The sequence below is a fragment of the Ptychodera flava genome, chromosome 19 (genome assembly GCF_041260155.1).
Source record: "Ptychodera flava strain L36383 chromosome 19, AS_Pfla_20210202, whole genome shotgun sequence".
NCBI classification, from domain to species: domain Eukaryota; kingdom Metazoa; phylum Hemichordata; class Enteropneusta; family Ptychoderidae; genus Ptychodera; species Ptychodera flava.
In genome coordinates this window covers 36,926,424-36,943,321 of record NC_091946.1, presented here as the reverse complement: position 1 = coordinate 36,943,321, position 16,898 = coordinate 36,926,424, and the positions used below count along the sequence as shown (strand labels likewise).

Genomic DNA, 16,898 nt, shown 5'->3' with positions numbered 1-16,898 from the left:
GTGATTGCGCCGTCGACAAAGATTGCTCAGAACTACCTCCCGATGTAAACTTGGATGATATTCTTGAGAACCCTGACGTCGGAACTGTTGTAGAGACATCCTCCACAGTTTCAGTTGTACCAAGAACGAAGTTTCCTCTTGCGTGGTTTGATGTGTAGTTGTGGATGTATGTGTCGTACGGAATTCTGAAATGAGCGAAGAATTAGGCGTTAAATTTCGCGAACCTGAAGCTGACTGAGATGAGTCATGTCTTAATAGCTTGCTGTCGCTTCTACGATTGTTTACACTGACTGCGTTTGAATAGAACTCATAGAGAAATGAAAACATTTCGGAAACGTCAAACAACCTTTTTGGTATACATGAAAAACAATGAGGAGGAAAGAAATTTGTATAAAATTTTACATAACGCACACAATTCAACAAAATTTTGTAAATGTTTTGAGCAATTTGAAATAGAAATACCTTCTGTTCATCTTGGAAACATTATTATACATATGATGATATCTTACCATTTGAGAGGAACGCAATGATCACTAGAACGAAGTAGAATGTGACTTTCATCTCTGCCAGGGCCATCTGAAATGAGAAGTTTAAGCTTAACCTGGAGACACATGTGATTTGAGGCAATGCGTTTGGTTGAAGAAGAAGAAAAAGAAATGTTTATTTCCCTTTTTTGTGGCATTTTTACGGATATAAAAAATTGAGGAAAGTGGGAAAAGAGGAGATAACACGATTGGAACTAATTTGAGATAATTTGAAGGTGAAGTAGCGTTTTTAAATCTGCAAATGTAAGCTCATATGCTTTTCTTTTTACGTTACACATTTGTTTTCATGAGTTATTTGTAATATTGCAACACAAAATAGTTGTTAACAAACAACTATTCGAGTCCGTCCCCTGTTTAAAGTATTAATATTGAACTCAGTAAGTGGGCAAAACTGTTCACAAACATTTTAACCAGTGAATGAAAGTAAAAATGAATGAATAACTGGACCATATAAATAAATAAATAAATAACAACAAACAAACAAACAAACAAACAAACAAATAAATAAATAAATAAATAAATAAATAAATAAATAAATAAATAAATAAATAAATAAATAATAAATAAATAAATAAATAAATAAACTGAGAAAAGAAAAAAGCGAAAGAAATGCAAAAATGCAAATTGATACTTAGAAACATCAATGACTCATAGGCTATCAAGGCAGTGGGAAATATGCAGTTTCTATTTAAGTGTACATGTCAATAGATGACATTGCTTTCATTTACGTTTGAAAGAATTTCTGCTGTCAATATGTCTAATTCTAACTGGCATCCTATTACACGTTTTTGTACCAGCGTACTTGCTTAAAGTCTGATTTTGGGAATGTACAAGTCATTTCTAATTTTTTTTCAGTTTTATATGTATGGCTGGCCAATGTGAAGAAGTCAATGAAAATATGCGGTAACCGCGGTAACTTTGCCTGCAATGCATCATGGACAAATTCACCAAGCTGTAGTTTATGTTGTTGGTAAATGTCTAAGATACAGAACTTTCTGAACAATGGATCTCAGGAGGCATTTCAGTGACTAAATGTTATTATTCTTACAAATTTCTTTTCGACAAGGAATATATCACGCAAATATGTAGACTACGTATCACCGCAGACTTTGACTCAGTACATTATGTGTGGAAGTCATTATACAGCATAACGAGAACATATTGTGGAACAGTGTGACGTAATTTAAAAAAACACCTGTCGACTTGCTGATTTTTTCCTTATCTTATCAATTTGCTGACGAAAAGAGGTTTTTGTCCACTACCAAAGAGACAATTGGTGTGTTTTACACCTCATTAATTACTATGTTCTTGATTTCAAGGACACCCTGACATGCAACTTTTTTCTTGTTACTTGTTATAATTACAAAATTCGTTTTATTTGATTGTCAATCTGTTGGCGTCGCACTGGTCAACCACACATTTTAGAGTTTCATTGACAGTATCCAAGTCAATGAGATTTGAATTACATTGAATTGTATAAAATAAGTTTGAATCATCTGCGTACAATCCAAAATTGAAAGCGTTGGACGACAGATGGATGTCATGATATACAAAGGAAAAAAGGTGGGTCCAAGAATGGAGCCGCGAGGAATGCAACAGGTTATAAACTTTCTCTGTGATTGTATACAATTGACGCCAAAAAACATATTCTAGAATACACAACTTTTGATCAAATAAAGAGGTAAGCCTCTTATACCATTGCATTCAAGTTTAGCAACAAGAATATTGTGATCTATGGTTTCCAAGGCTTTCGAAAAATCTATGTATAAAGCCAAGTAAGTTCGCTCCTGTCATTTTAGTAGCTGCTGGTGTGAGATTTTATCTGATATCTCCTTTATTTTTATTATGTAAATGTTAGACAATCAATTTTCTGTCCGTTGACATTTTATATGTGTCTAGTTATTTTCCTGTTGAATGTATGATGGGATAGAGTTAGAGGTGTTCGACACCTGGTTTTCTCTACCATTTACTGCTACTTTTAACACGATTGGAACTAATTTGGGTTAATTGCAAGGTGAAGTAATGATGGTTTAATCTGCAAATGTAAGCTCATCTGCTTTTCTGTTTTTAAGGTAAACACGTCTGTTTATGAGTAATTTGTAATATTGCTACATTCAGCTATAGAGCCCCTAACACATTCAAGAAATTTTTCGAGAAATATTGCTCTATTTTTGTACCTTTTTTCTAAGTATATGCCAATGAGGAAGCATAATGAATAAAAAAATAAATAAATATTAATAAAAGTAAATAAGGGCTGGATTTAATTGATCTATTTCATTCAAGAGATATTTGGATAGGCTAATGAGAGAGAGTTTATTACTGTATTGTTTTCTAAACCCATACTGGTGATCATAAAGTATACTATGTTTATCTAAAAACGCCAAGATTTGCTTGTTTATAATGTTACTAAGGACCGGTAAAATACAGACTGGTCTAGAACTCTCCATATCTTCTATATTTTCCGTTCTAAAAATAGGCATAACTCTTGCAAATTTAAGTCGTCTGGAAAAAACCTGTTGAAAAACAAAGACGATGTGGCTAATAGGGCGGCAAATTTCATCGGACGCATCTTTAATTAGCCTTGCACTTTTTTCATCATGACCACGAGCTGCTTTTCGAGTGCCAAGTGAAGACATAACGCACTTTACATCAACCTCAGTTGGAGAGTAAAGGAGTGATGATTTGGGGTTTTCAGATATGATCTAAAGGTTTTTATGGTGAAAGCACTATTTCCTTGGCAAGAGTTTAATCATTTTTCGATGTTACCATCAGACACAATTTTAAACTGCTGAAGTACTTTAAAGGTATACTGTCACCTGTTCCAATTTTGCCACAGTTACCATGGAAAGAGAAAATCTAACCGATCACAGATTTTAAGCGGGTGGCCGCTCTTTAAAAACAGCGCCCTCACATGGACATTTTGAACACCAAGGAACGCCCCTTTGACCATATATATGCATATTTAGATTACAGGTGACTGTATACCTTTAATCAGAGTCAACAGAATACATCAAGTTTAGCGTGTCGTTCTGTACCGCTTATCCCCGTAGTTTCACTGTCAACCATTGGCTGCTCCTCTGCCCATATATGGGCATATTTAGATTACAGGTGACTGTATACCTTTAAAAGCCTTACGATTTTTCCCTAAAAGTCCATTAATAATATTTCTTTAGATGATTGAAGCGCTTCTGACAGAGACCTTGTGTTGTTATAATTGCATTTTGTTGACGTATTGGTGATTTTGATCTCTACGTGTCATGGCCACTACATTAAGATAAGTTTATGATTCCACCGCCATGAGGGCGCCGCCACTTCGTTGAGTTTTCAATCAGTACAGAGTGTGTCTATAAAGTGCGATACGTCATTACCAAGACACTAAGATTTGTATTTTTATGTTTACTATTGTAAACAATGCCGAGTCAAGACCTGTTTAAGCCTCCTGACCTTATCGGCAAAGGACACTGGATAAGTCTGAATAGAGCATTTGGACCATTTGATTTTTTCATTGCGGGCCATACCACTTTGTCGAACGTCACCACAAAAGGTCCCGGTGCATGGAACATCAGGCTCTGCATTCAAACGTCGCCAAACCGTCCTATTTTTGCAGTCTAGGGCTGACTTTGGATTTGATCTTAATTTTGTTGCAATACGAAGAAGAAATTATTTAATAATTATATAAAGGACGACTCTCATATAAAATCTTTCACAGAGAATTATGTCGCCGAATCGATCCGCCTCCACTCTCACAGATTACAGTTCTCTTTGTGTGTGTTGACCTTTGTTGGCATTTCGCTGTTATTTATTGCTTTACTTTGTTGTCGACGTCTCCTCCACGTTAAATTTCGTCTTTATCCCCAACTACCTTGTCATGCGTAGCTATCGTTACCAAACCCTATGTTGTATAGTATGCGTCTCGGGGACAAATATTCATGCCCGCTAATTTTTACGATACTGTGCTTTAATACAGGTTGTTTACCCTCATTTTCAATCTTGTAAATGGAGTTTCAATAGCCTCATTTTTTTGTGAAATTCGAATATTACCGTAAAGTCAACTTAGGAATTGTGGCCATTTTATATCAAATATTAGCCCTTTCAAGTTCAGGCCGCTTGATTTGAAGTACCAGAATTTTCACACGATCCCTGATATATGTTTCATTTTGTTAAAAATATGTTTACATTTCCTTGACAAAATTTTAGAAAGTCTGCGGTCTCTGTACAGCACTCCATAGTTGAGTTGATTATATTGTTCTCAAATACTAATTCGATTCGATTTATTTTAAATTTCCATTTTCTTTTAAAGATTGCAAGAGAAACAATCAGAACACGGTTTTGAATAATGATTCGTGTATGATACTGTACTACATATGTTTATTTTGCATATTATTTTAAGGTGCTGTTGTTTCTGAAATAATTCATACAGTTATGCTGCCACATAGAATTTTCAAGAGTTTGCACATCAGTGTTGCATTGGGTGTGAATTCCAAATTTTGCCAACATTTTCACACAGAGATACCACTGAAATGTGTCACATTTACTTTTTTCCTGCTGTGGTGCATAAAGTTGTCAGCGTAATCGTGAGTTACATTGTCATTGTAAAACTGCCATTCTCACCACTAGCGCTCAATAAGACTCAGTGTGCAGTTTTCTGCAATGTTATGTGAGTCGCGATTACGATTGCACCACAGTCACGACTCTTACAATATGGGTCAGCAAACTTTAACCTGGAGGTGCCTGACACAAATATCGGCTTAGCAGCACTGTGAACAGTTTGTATGGATACTATTGAAAGACTTAGTCTTGCAGAGAAGTAAATGGTGTGTGAACAATGACATACAATGTTTGCGTTGTAGGAGCACATATTCATTCGCTAGCCTTCGCGCGTCAATAACGACATTCTGGACAATTGACGGATAATTAACTTACATATTTCAACAAACGCTTCAAATTATGTACCTGTAAGAAACCTATCGCGAAAAATACTACGTAATTTTGCCTCATATGGAATACTTACGTTCTCACAGCTAGCTCCCAAAGATTGATTAGAACGAACACGAAAATCAGCAACTTATCCACATACTGTAATGAATATTTACTATACGATCTTGCCAATGAGAAGTGAAAAGCAAAATATCGTTCAAAATGCTCCGTAGAAGCCCCAGAGTGAGTCGCAAGGATTTTTAGTACAGCCTTGCATATATAGATAGTGACTAATTTTCGTATTCTTCAAACACTTTAAAGTTCAACAAATACACAAGACACAAAGACAACAAAACCAGCATGTCCGTATTCAATAAAGTTCTAATTTAAATTTTAGGCACTTGATGGCAATGAATTCCATTATTTGTCTTTCACATGAAACATAATACCGTACAGAAATACAAATTTTACCTAATAGCCAGCTGATTGCGTTTCTTTTTCCTTTTATTGTGGAGCTCGTGTCAGTGGTTGGAGACGAGGCTTAACATCAGTTCGTAAATAAACCCGTATCAGATACAGGAGAAATGTTTAAACAACTAGGAACTCCCTAAGTTTGAATGTGTGAATTTCAAAGCTTCCGCGTATCAGACCCACCTGTATTAAGCTTACAGTCTGCTTCTTTCGTGCTATCGTGACACACGGATATAGAAAAAATAGTCAATCAAGGGGCCTGTCGGCCCATACTTTCATTGATCAATGGCGAGGGGCAGCCTGAAAAGATATCTCCTACAGGGTTTTTTGTGATGATTTGCTTGCATAGCGATCATGACATAAACTATGGTTAGAAGTTTACGAATTAAATTAAAATGCAAACCAAATGGGAGACGTTTTCAGGATTCAGAGAGACAGGTCATATGTAATGACGTGGCTGTACTTAACTAACAGAAAGTGACCGTCAATGACCTATATACCCAACGGTGGAGAAAGGGACAATGTACTAATGTCGAAAAGTAGCGCCAAGAGCCCGCCAAAGAAAGCGTATTTTAAGCAGTGCTCTGATCAAATGAAAAGATGTCAGTCTACCAGGCCACAGTGGATTATAGCTTTTTATGAAAAGCACACTGTGTGTGTCTCTGGCGTTTTTTGGTTTGTTTGTTTTTTGGGGTTTTTTTTGGTTTTTTTTTGACTTGGGCAATGTCTTTAAGGTAGTATGCGTCTCGAAAGTGAAAGACTTAGAACTTTTGATAAATTTTCCGTAAGGAATCTTTCAACCATTGTCTTTCAAAATCAAGAATAAAATTGGGGTTACCATGCAAATTTTGGTACTAGAGACACAAATAACCAAAGATTTACCGATAAGTAAAATTCAAAATGGCCGCCATCCCTGTGTTAACTCTTTGAAGAAAGATAAAATTTTCGAATTTCGAAAAACTAAGCCGTCAAAGTTTTTTACATGAAGAGCTTTAAAATGAATCCCCATAAGTGGTAATTCAGAAAAGGATTGTAAAAGTTTGAGAGTCAAAATATCTGTCCCAGAGGCGCGTTCTACCTGAAAATGATCTTCCTTATGGAAAACTGTTGGCGAGATATTGTTCAACTAGTATTTCTGACAGATTTTCATATTCATCAAACACTTAACAGTTGATCAAATACACAAGTCAATAGTAACAGCATTTCTGCATGCAACAAAGATCTAAATTATATTTTAGGCATTTTTATGCAAATAAGTTTCTGAAAGAGAAATGCAATTATAACTTCTGGTGTTCTATTTATTTGTCTACCATAAATCATTTATTGTTTCATCATACTTCTCCCTATAATACGTTGAAAAAAACACAAATGCTACATATAGACTATAGTTTGTAAAATACTAAGATATAACCATGACAACATAATTCTTGTGCAGTGGAAAAAATCTTTATTCAGCAATAATTTTGAGCATAAAGTGTTACATGTATGCAGGCTATGCTAATGAGTTAAATACCAGACAAAATTGCGTCACAGAAATAATTTAAGTTTGATCTACACATTTGATATTCTTTTCATTTATTTCGAGATAATGCTCTAATTGCTACGTCATCAATAATCTAACGCAAGGTTTACAATATATTAACATTGGCCAGTTTCGTCAACGAGCTACCACAGGTAAAAAATTCACCGACGTCATGTAACGTTTCTCCTCGACCAAAAAGACTGCTCTTTAAAGTTTCAGCTTGCCAAAGACACTGTAACCTGTCCGTTCGTTTTGACTTAGTTGAACAAGTACTCGTTTAGTCTCAGATTATTTTGACCCAGGACACAAAACAGAACAAACAATTAAAACTAACGCCTTATGTTTTTACGTAGTTGATTATTGTCTACATTCCAACATGAGAGGAAAATTGAGAATTAACGAAACCCAAACTTCAGACACTTAAAATTCCCCTTTCTATAACAACGGACATTTTCCTTGGAAACAATAACACTGTACAGCAACACACGCCCATTGAAAACTATCGCATTCCCTTAGTTGCGGCGATCGTGTCTGTTGTTCAATAGGTGGCTTAACAATCAGTTCGTAAAAGGAAACCGGATAAGGTACCGGACAGTAAAACAACCTTGAGAATACGTGAATTCCAAGCTGCTGCGTATTAGACCAACCTCTGTCACAATATACGCATTTCCTTCTTCCGTGTGCCACGGTAGAAGGAAATGTGATCAAGCAAGGGACCTGTCGGTCCATACTTTTATTGATCAAGGGCGAGGGGCAGCTTGAAAAAGAGATCGTCGTACAGGTTTTTTCTGTAATGAATTGCTGGCATAGCGATCGTGACATAAACTACGGTAAGAAGTTTACGAATTAAAGTGCAAACCAAATGGGAGACGTTTTCAGGATTCAGAGAGACAGGTCATATGTAATGACGTGGCTGTACTTAACTAACAGAAAGTGACCGTCAATGACCTATATACCCAACGGTGGAGAAAGGGACAATATACTTATGTTGAAAAGTAGCGCCAAGCCTCAGGCAATGAAAACGTATATTAAGCAGTGTTCTAATCAAATGAATTGAAAAGAAGTCAGTCTTCCTACTGATAGTGATTTATCGTTTTTTTATGAAAAGGGACACTCTATACCGTGTCTTTGAGGGCATGGTCTTTGAAATTGAATGTGCCTGGGAGATTATTACACACCATCACTAACCCACACTGCTGGCCGCATCATTAGAGCCATATGAGGCACATTCTAGCGAAACAGCGTGTTAATGGCAGCCTGCTTTGGGACGGGAGTGTTATGTTTATATCGGCATAATTATCTTTTTTAATTTTTTTTACTTGGCACACCGAAAAAAATGAGATTTTAAAACCAAGCTCAATGCTCCATCATCGGGTCGGTGCACGCTGTATTTTGTAAGAAAATTGACAGTAAATTCGATAAATTCTCGGTTGGAATGGAACACACAACGTATGGCACCAAGTCAACTAATGGGGGCATCACAAAGAAAACCATCTGAATACCCACCCTTAAAGTGTTTCGATAACTGAGCTAAATTGTTGCAGTGTTCTAACCGATATCACTCCAAAGCTAGTCCACATAGCACTCCACATAATAGGATACGCTGATATGCGTATATATGGACTGTAACAGAGTTTGGTCTGATACGCGTACTTGTGGAAGCGACAGTGTGAGGTGAAGAAGGCGTCAAAATGTAAAACTGATCTTCGAACCATATATCAATGTTATAGTTCTAAAATCACAGTAACACTTTTTCACAAGTTAACGCTGCTTTAAAAAACATCTTCTGACTTATCTTTGATCTCAACGCTCTTGTTTCGATATAAATGTTTCATTCTAGTTCAAGGGCCGTTTTAAAATTGGTACATTACTTGTCTGCCGCAAGTTGTTGGTAATTGACACACACTGGTGTAATACGATTAAAATTATTCACTAGGGGATAAAAGTGTCAAGCTTATTGTGCATCGATGTTCACTGCATTTAGATAAAACAGACTTGCTGCATATGTCTCTCGCAATCATGATTTGATTTTATTTGATTTGACTTGATTGTGATTTGCACAAAGGGAGTCGTCATTACTTACGGACCGGGATCATTCGATAAATGTTGAACAGAAGGGGGCTATGCAAAAAGTGGTAAACAAAAAGGGGGCTTTGCAAAAACATTCACGTGTGAGACTTCTTGATTCTGTAACCAGAATATATCTGTTATGGAGTCCAAAATATTATTGACAACCATGAGCTTTACCACACAGATTTAGACGTGGTAGGTATGGCCTATTTGGGCCAAATCGGCCATACCCACCACGTCAATTAAAATTTATGAGATTAATTACTTCTCTTGTTTACTTACACACTTTATGGGAAATCTGGGGAATGGCTATTACATCAGGTTGATATCCCCAACACTTTTGGTAGCTCCACGCATGGAGCTAGCTCCATGCTCTTTGTAAAACAGTTGCGCTTCCGAATAAAGCAAGACAAATTTAGTGGTTTCACTAATTTCCCTACAATTACAATACTAACGTTCATCAAACAGGGAAAACAATGCAGGCCTAGCATAGCCGTTTGTAATGACATTCGAAACACAGTGAGCATGCAAATATATTCCACAATGTTTGCCGTATAGCATGGAGGTACTAGCTAGCTCCACTCCTGGCTCCATGACTAACCATGGAGGTAGAAGAGAACTTTTTAACACACCTCGGACTGACGTACGCGTGACGTAAAAATAAAGCCACGGAGGTTACTATTAAAGTAATTTTCTGTCATTGTATCAACCGATGAGCGATGATCAGCTATTAGCCCTACGGCCGGTATGAGTCAATAGTGCTCGGCTATGACTACGCCGTAGCCGTATTATAGCCCTGCCACGCAGAGCGGAGTAGAGCGTGTGTAGTCAGGTGGCTTAGCAACAAAAAAAAGCAAGATCTTTACACGGATTACAAAAGTGCCAAATTTGCTACAGAGGTTCGCATATATGTTTAGATAAAATTAGCTATTGCTCAAAAATTTGGGCCAGCGGAAAGGCTCGATGACGTCATAAATTCAAAATGGCCGCCATTATATTGCTTAAAAATGGTAAAATACGGTTTTTTCAGCCAGTTTTCAATCTTATTTTGAATAAACTGACACAAACATCCCAAATGACAAATACAACATAAAATTGATGTAAATCAATTATTATGATGACGTCATAAAGCCAAAAGACCGACCAAATTCAAACATTGTCTAAAAATGTTAAAACACTATTAATTAAGCCTGTTTTCAGCATTTTATCGCCTGAACTGAAATTATACCCCAAATTACAGACAAAACATATAATTGATGCAAATTAATTTGTTATTACGTCATAAAACCAAAATGGCAGATTATGAAGTCAACTATACTTGGTACAATAGCCCATTTACATGACAAAATAATAGTTTCAAGGTAATGTACAATTTGTATTTATATTCCATAAACGCAAAAAAAAAGATAAATGTACCAAAACGTAGCCAATAAGCTCAACACAAGTAACAAACTCCTATGAGTTTATTTATTATTAGACAATGGTCTGTGTTTGAAAAATCGAATCGATATAGAAGGAAAACAAGGCAACTTCACACACTGGTTCTACCTTTGTTTGTGATACGTATATCAATGTGATTTCGTGATGGGAAACATGGTAAGAAACCAGTGAATCGATAGTGCTTTGACTCTGGTAATGTGACCTTGGTCCCAGAAAAAAGGTTTTATGTTTGTGATTCCTCCTAGCGGCGTTTCGGGCCAAAGTTGGATGCCTTCTTCAGTCACTTGAATAGTTTGTATTCCCACATGCTTAGTCTGATGGTCGCCATTGTTCATCAAAGAGAGATGCTAAGATCATTATGTTGTGGTCTGATTGTTGCGTGAATTGTTGCTTAGACCGTTCATTTGTACGCTCCTTGTGTTTGAATTTTGCTTGAAGGAGGATATCTTGTATGTTTTTCTTCCTTTTATACGTTATTATAGGTTTTTGGAAAACCATGGCTAGCGGTTAATCGCCCTTCATTATTTCCAGTCTCGTATCACATTATTTGATTAGGCTGGTTTTGATGAGGTTGTACTGACAAGTTTTTTGTAACATCATTACTCTTATTTTTGTTTATTGAAGGATGGCTGACGTTTTTTACATTAACTCCTTTTTGATACAAGCTATGTCTTTCTTTTTGTAATCTCGTATTTTTGCGTTGAGAAATTGACCTTTTTATGAAGTCCATATGTTGTTGCATGTGCCAACATATCTGAGGAATTCATCTTTAATGAAGCATTTGAGGTTGGTGGCAGATAAATATCGTCAGATGGTTTGGTGTGAGTTTTACAGTCGAGCCATCTCTCTCGATTGCGTCTCTGGCATTTGAAGACCATAAGGTCAAGGTATGAGATTTTGTCGATAGAGGTTTTTAATTATGAATTCCAAAGTTGAATGTAGGGTACAGGGTGTTGCACTCCTCGACAAATGTTCTGAATGTTATAAATTTATGTTCTGTTCCTGAGTAAATCATGAAAATGTCACCCTTTAAACGTTTCCATACGAATATTTTACCGGATTTGGGATATAATATAACTTTCTCCGTTTCATGGTATGTGATATCAGGCATTTCTGGTCAGCCCATGCTGCACCCATAGATTTGTTTGCATTTTTCTCAGTTGAATTAAAACATGTTGCGTTTCAGAATAATCGACAGTAAGGCTTTCATGTACGTTGTTGGTGGGGTTTTTGTATCATCTCAATTGGCTTGTACTGTTTCAGAGTCCAACGCTATGATAGCTGCATTTATGGCTCCATTTGTGGCATGCTTTTCTACCTTGATACCACGTCTAAAGTTACCAGAATAGAGTTAGCTCGTATTTTTATTGATTCTAACTAGTTAATGAAGTTTTTGTGTCCCTGACATATGTAAGTCGTCTTTGCATGATTGGTTTTATGACAAAGTCTAGAAATTCTGAGATTTGGTTTATTAGGCTCGAGTAGCCATTTCTATTGAGACGTTGGATGATGATTGTTCCTTCTGATTGGGTTTTTTGTATTTTTGGAAGGAGATACCATCGTGGTGTACAAATTATTCTACTTATGGGAATTGGGAAATCACCTCGTGAATTATCTCCTTGTCACAGATTAATGATTTCATATACAATTTCCACCGTATAGTTAATGTCGCCAAGTGTTGCCTTAATGTACAGTGATAGTGTACATTTCGCAGCTGTCTATAACTTTCTTTAATGTCATTTGTCGTATTCACAATTGTTATGCCTCTTTCTTAATTGATGGTTTTATTGTGATTGTTTGTTTTTAGACAGATTGTTCAAAGCTGTCTATTCTGCCAGAGTTATGTTCTTTCTGATGATCTAAGTTGCTTTGAGACAGTTTTACAATTTTTTGTTTTCCGCTGTTAGTAGTATCGACATTCGACTTATCTTAGAACAAATGTCTGATTGATTGATTGATTGTTTGTTTCTCATGATATTGCACAATCTTATGATGCGAATAAATTTGTTGATATCTGATATTACAATATTTCTGTATAGGAACTTTGGAGTGGGAATAGTTTTCAAGCCTTTGCTTAATGCTTTAATTTCAACATCTGGTAATGTTTGATTTGCAAGGTGTTTGATGAATCTGTGTTCTTGTTTTTGTTTAATCTTCCATTTCTGTTTATGTACTTCCTGGCGGTTTTCTTTTATGTTTTGGGTTACCAAACAACAAAACGAGATCAAAACCGAAAGGCACAGACACTTTTCATGAAATCCATGAAAGCTGCAAAAAAACGAGGTAAAATACCTTTAAAAGCCAAAAAAGTCTTCTCTTTGTTCATAAAACCCTGACAAAACGGTCTTTTTTTTTAGGCCAGCACATCCTCCAAAAAGAGAACTACTGTAGCACAAAACTATGTGTATGTCACCAAACATGGAGACATAGAAAACCAAGAAATTCAACAAACGAAAAGGCTTCTCAAACAAAGGAAGAAAAAGACCAAATCACAAGCACCAAGGTCACATGACCAGGTTCAAGGCATGATTCATCCACCGTTTATCGCCATGCTTTTCGTTATCATCATGAAATCTCACTACTATTGATCTACTCACTATATTATAACACTTTCAAAGGTAGAACCGATGCGTAAAGTTGCCCTCATTTCCTTTATATTGATTCAGTTTTTCAGACAGAGGCTATTGTTAAATAATCAATAATTTCATAATAGTTTGTAACTTGTGTCGAGCTTATTAGGTAAGTTTTGGTACATTTATCATTAATTTGAATTTATGGATCATCAAGACAACTTTTACATTACCTTTAAACTATTATTTTGTCACGTAAATGGGCTATTGTACTAAGTATAGTGAACTTATAATAGGCTATTTTGTAATTTTCGGTTGCCATTTTGGTTTTATGACATCATCACAATAATTAATTTGCATCAATTATATGTTTTGTCTGTATTTTGGGGTGTTAATTTCAGTTCAGTTACTAAAATGCTGGATAAAGGCTTAATTAACAGTAAATGAACATTATCAGACGATATTATGGGCGATATTTTGAATTTGGTCGGCCATTTTGGCTTTATGGGGTCATCATAATAATTGATTTACATCAATTTTATGTTGTATTTGTCATTTGGGATGTTTGTGTCAGTTTATTCAAACAAATATTGAAATCTGTCTAAATTAGCCGTATTTTACCATTTTTAAGCAATATAATGGCGGCCATTTTGAATTTATGACGTCATCGAGCCTTTCCGCTGACCCAAATTTTTGGAGCAATAGCTAATTTTGATCTACACATATATGTGAACCTCTGTAGCAAATTTGGCACTTTTGTAATCCGTGTAACGATATTTTTGTTAAGCCACCTCACTATAAGGAAACTGGGCGTGAGAACATTTAACAGCATTGAAGGTACAGGTTAACGACAGCACAGGAATTCCACGAGCGTCCTTTATAGCGTCGTTTCCAGGGGGACCTACTTAGTCTACTAACGTGTGGGTTGGCGACAATTGTATATGATGGAGTCTGGTGTACAAAATCTGAAATCCAATTTGCACAACTCAATACGCTTTTAATCAACTTTGGGCATAAAGTCTGACAGTTTTTTTGCAATGGCAAACGCATGATTGCGCATGTCCATCCTGTTCGTCATATTCAGAGTTTTTCGTAATGTCAAAAATCACTCCCCACGACCTCCCATGGCGAGTGACCAAATACTCAAAGAATCCTAATTCGGTTACTATTAATAATTATTTCAGTCACACAAGATGCTGTCGGGATGACATATGCAATAGGATTAGTGTAGACAAAAAAACACTGTACAACAACACTCTCACCTGGAGGAGGTCTTATTCCCTTGTTCGTGGTCAGAGGCGTGGGCTGACTGTCAGCTCTGAATTAGACCCTTCCTGAATAGTGGAAAGACACTCAGCCAACAGAGAAAGGGAGAGAATCCGTGGGAAATTCGTGAATTCCAAGGTGCTGCGTTTCAGAGCCACTTGTTTTACACGACTTTCCTGCTAAGTGATACACGGAAGTAAAAAATAAATACTTTCTAATCTCTCTGGCCAATCAGAAGGCAGAGTCGGCCCTTTGCTTTTACTGATCAAACACTAGTGTCGGTGTGACTAAAGAACAACGACTCGGTGTTTTGTACGTTTTATTTGTACGGTATTAACAAGAGAGTCAGTCCAACTACAACTATTGAAGCCTTCGGTGGAAAATAGGAGCGCACAATCATAGCATAAATTCGGTAGAAGAAAACAAGTGTGCTCGACCAGTGTTTCCGTCTTCAAGGAAGATTACTTTATTAAAACCAAGGTTGTATTTTCATATGTTTTTTTCCATTAGTGTAACCCTGAAGAAGGTAGTCTGTGTACTGCCGAAACGTTGGTTTTAATAAAGTAATCTTCCTTGAAGACGGAAACACTGGTCGAGCACACTTGTTTTCTTCTAACGTTTTATTTGCATGACAATAAGTTATAAAGTACAGTATGAATGCTAAAAATCAATTCTAGAACAATGCAAAGTGCCATAGAGAGAATGGTCAGATGTAATGAGGTAGCCCTTTCACTCAAAAATCTGTATACAGACCGTGATATGACCTTGGTTTCAAACAGCGTAGAAAGGGACACACACTCCAGTTCTGGAGTAGCGCCAAGCCTCGGACAAAGAGAACGTGTTTAGTTGAGCTTTGTAAATTGATGTTAGTTCCTAACTCCCCAAAAGCTCTCTGTTTCAACATGTACGTTCTATTTTAGTTGAAGGGGCCATTGGAACACTGTTTTACCACTTGCAGCGAACTGCAGTCGTGAGCTCTGGTGTCGAATTCATTGTGCACGCATCAAACTTCATGCAGAAGACAAGCGGCGAATTTATGTAAAACTGCGATTGGCCGTACAGTATCATGTTGCTTAAAGCCCGGGCGAAATGGACCGGGATCCGGATTAATGCCAAGTTTGGATGGGCGTTTTGGGGCATGGCTCTGCATAATGAGTCTGTTGGTAACGGTTGCTATCGTTCGCATTATCTGCGTAATCTGTTTGCTCTCAACTCCCGCTCTGACTATAAGCTTAGGTACAGCCTTCGCAATACGCGAAAGAAAAAGGAAAGAAGGAAAAAATATCAATTTCATAAAAACAGGAGCGTGCTGAGTTAATCTACTGAAGTTTTTGCTGAGTTGATTTACTGAAGTTTCGGGGTCATGTCATCGTTCGAGAATGATTCGGCTGCTGACCGCCATATCTACATACGGAAATGGCGCCGTATGCTGTGGAAATAATCATCAAGAAAGTAATAAACATAAACATTAAAAATAATCCGAAGCTGGCAATTTTGTATGTTGAAATCACGAATTACCGATCTAAACATTGACTGAGAAACACGGTCAGGAAAATGGTAGGAAATAGGTGAACGACGCGACGTCATGGCTGATCGCTAAAAATAAAAAAATAAGTTCACTACATCACGGATGGATCGAGATTTCCATGAATCTCGCGTACCACGGTATCTGTAAGCGATCGAGGTCGGCTGCTCGGTTGCTTTGAGGGTGACCCCGGACAACTAATCACGAGTTATGTTCATTTTCGGAGCAATGGGATGAACCACGGACTGGGTTCATAAATATCTTCGTTATTGAAGAAATTAAAGTCCAACCTTTGTCGAAATCATACAATAGTGCCAACTCAATGAGCCGATCTCGGACACACGTATCAATAGGCCTAAGCCTTTCGAAGAAGATCGGGTGACGACGCGTCGACGCTCACTTGCTCACCTTGAACTGACATTGACAAATACTGTTTTGATATCTTTACAAGCTTTGTTTCATTCTCATAACAGAAGTCCAAACGTTACTGGGGCAACCGGTATGTCAAAACCTTACCAACCCTCCGAACACGACATGTCATTGCCATGTGTGAGAACACGTGTACATGTACA

General features: G+C 36.9%; 1 long non-coding RNA gene across 1 annotated transcript; it reads right to left on the bottom strand.

Annotated features, from left to right (window-relative positions):
- Positions 1-110: 110 nt before the first annotated feature.
- LOC139118306 (uncharacterized) lies at positions 111-14,983 on the bottom strand. The gene is made up of 3 exons (XR_011548674.1): positions 14,798-14,983; positions 510-576; positions 111-185 (listed from the first exon to the last, which is right to left on the bottom strand). It is a non-coding gene; the product is annotated as an uncharacterized lncRNA (long non-coding RNA).
- Between the last annotated feature and the right edge of the window lie 1,915 nt (positions 14,984-16,898).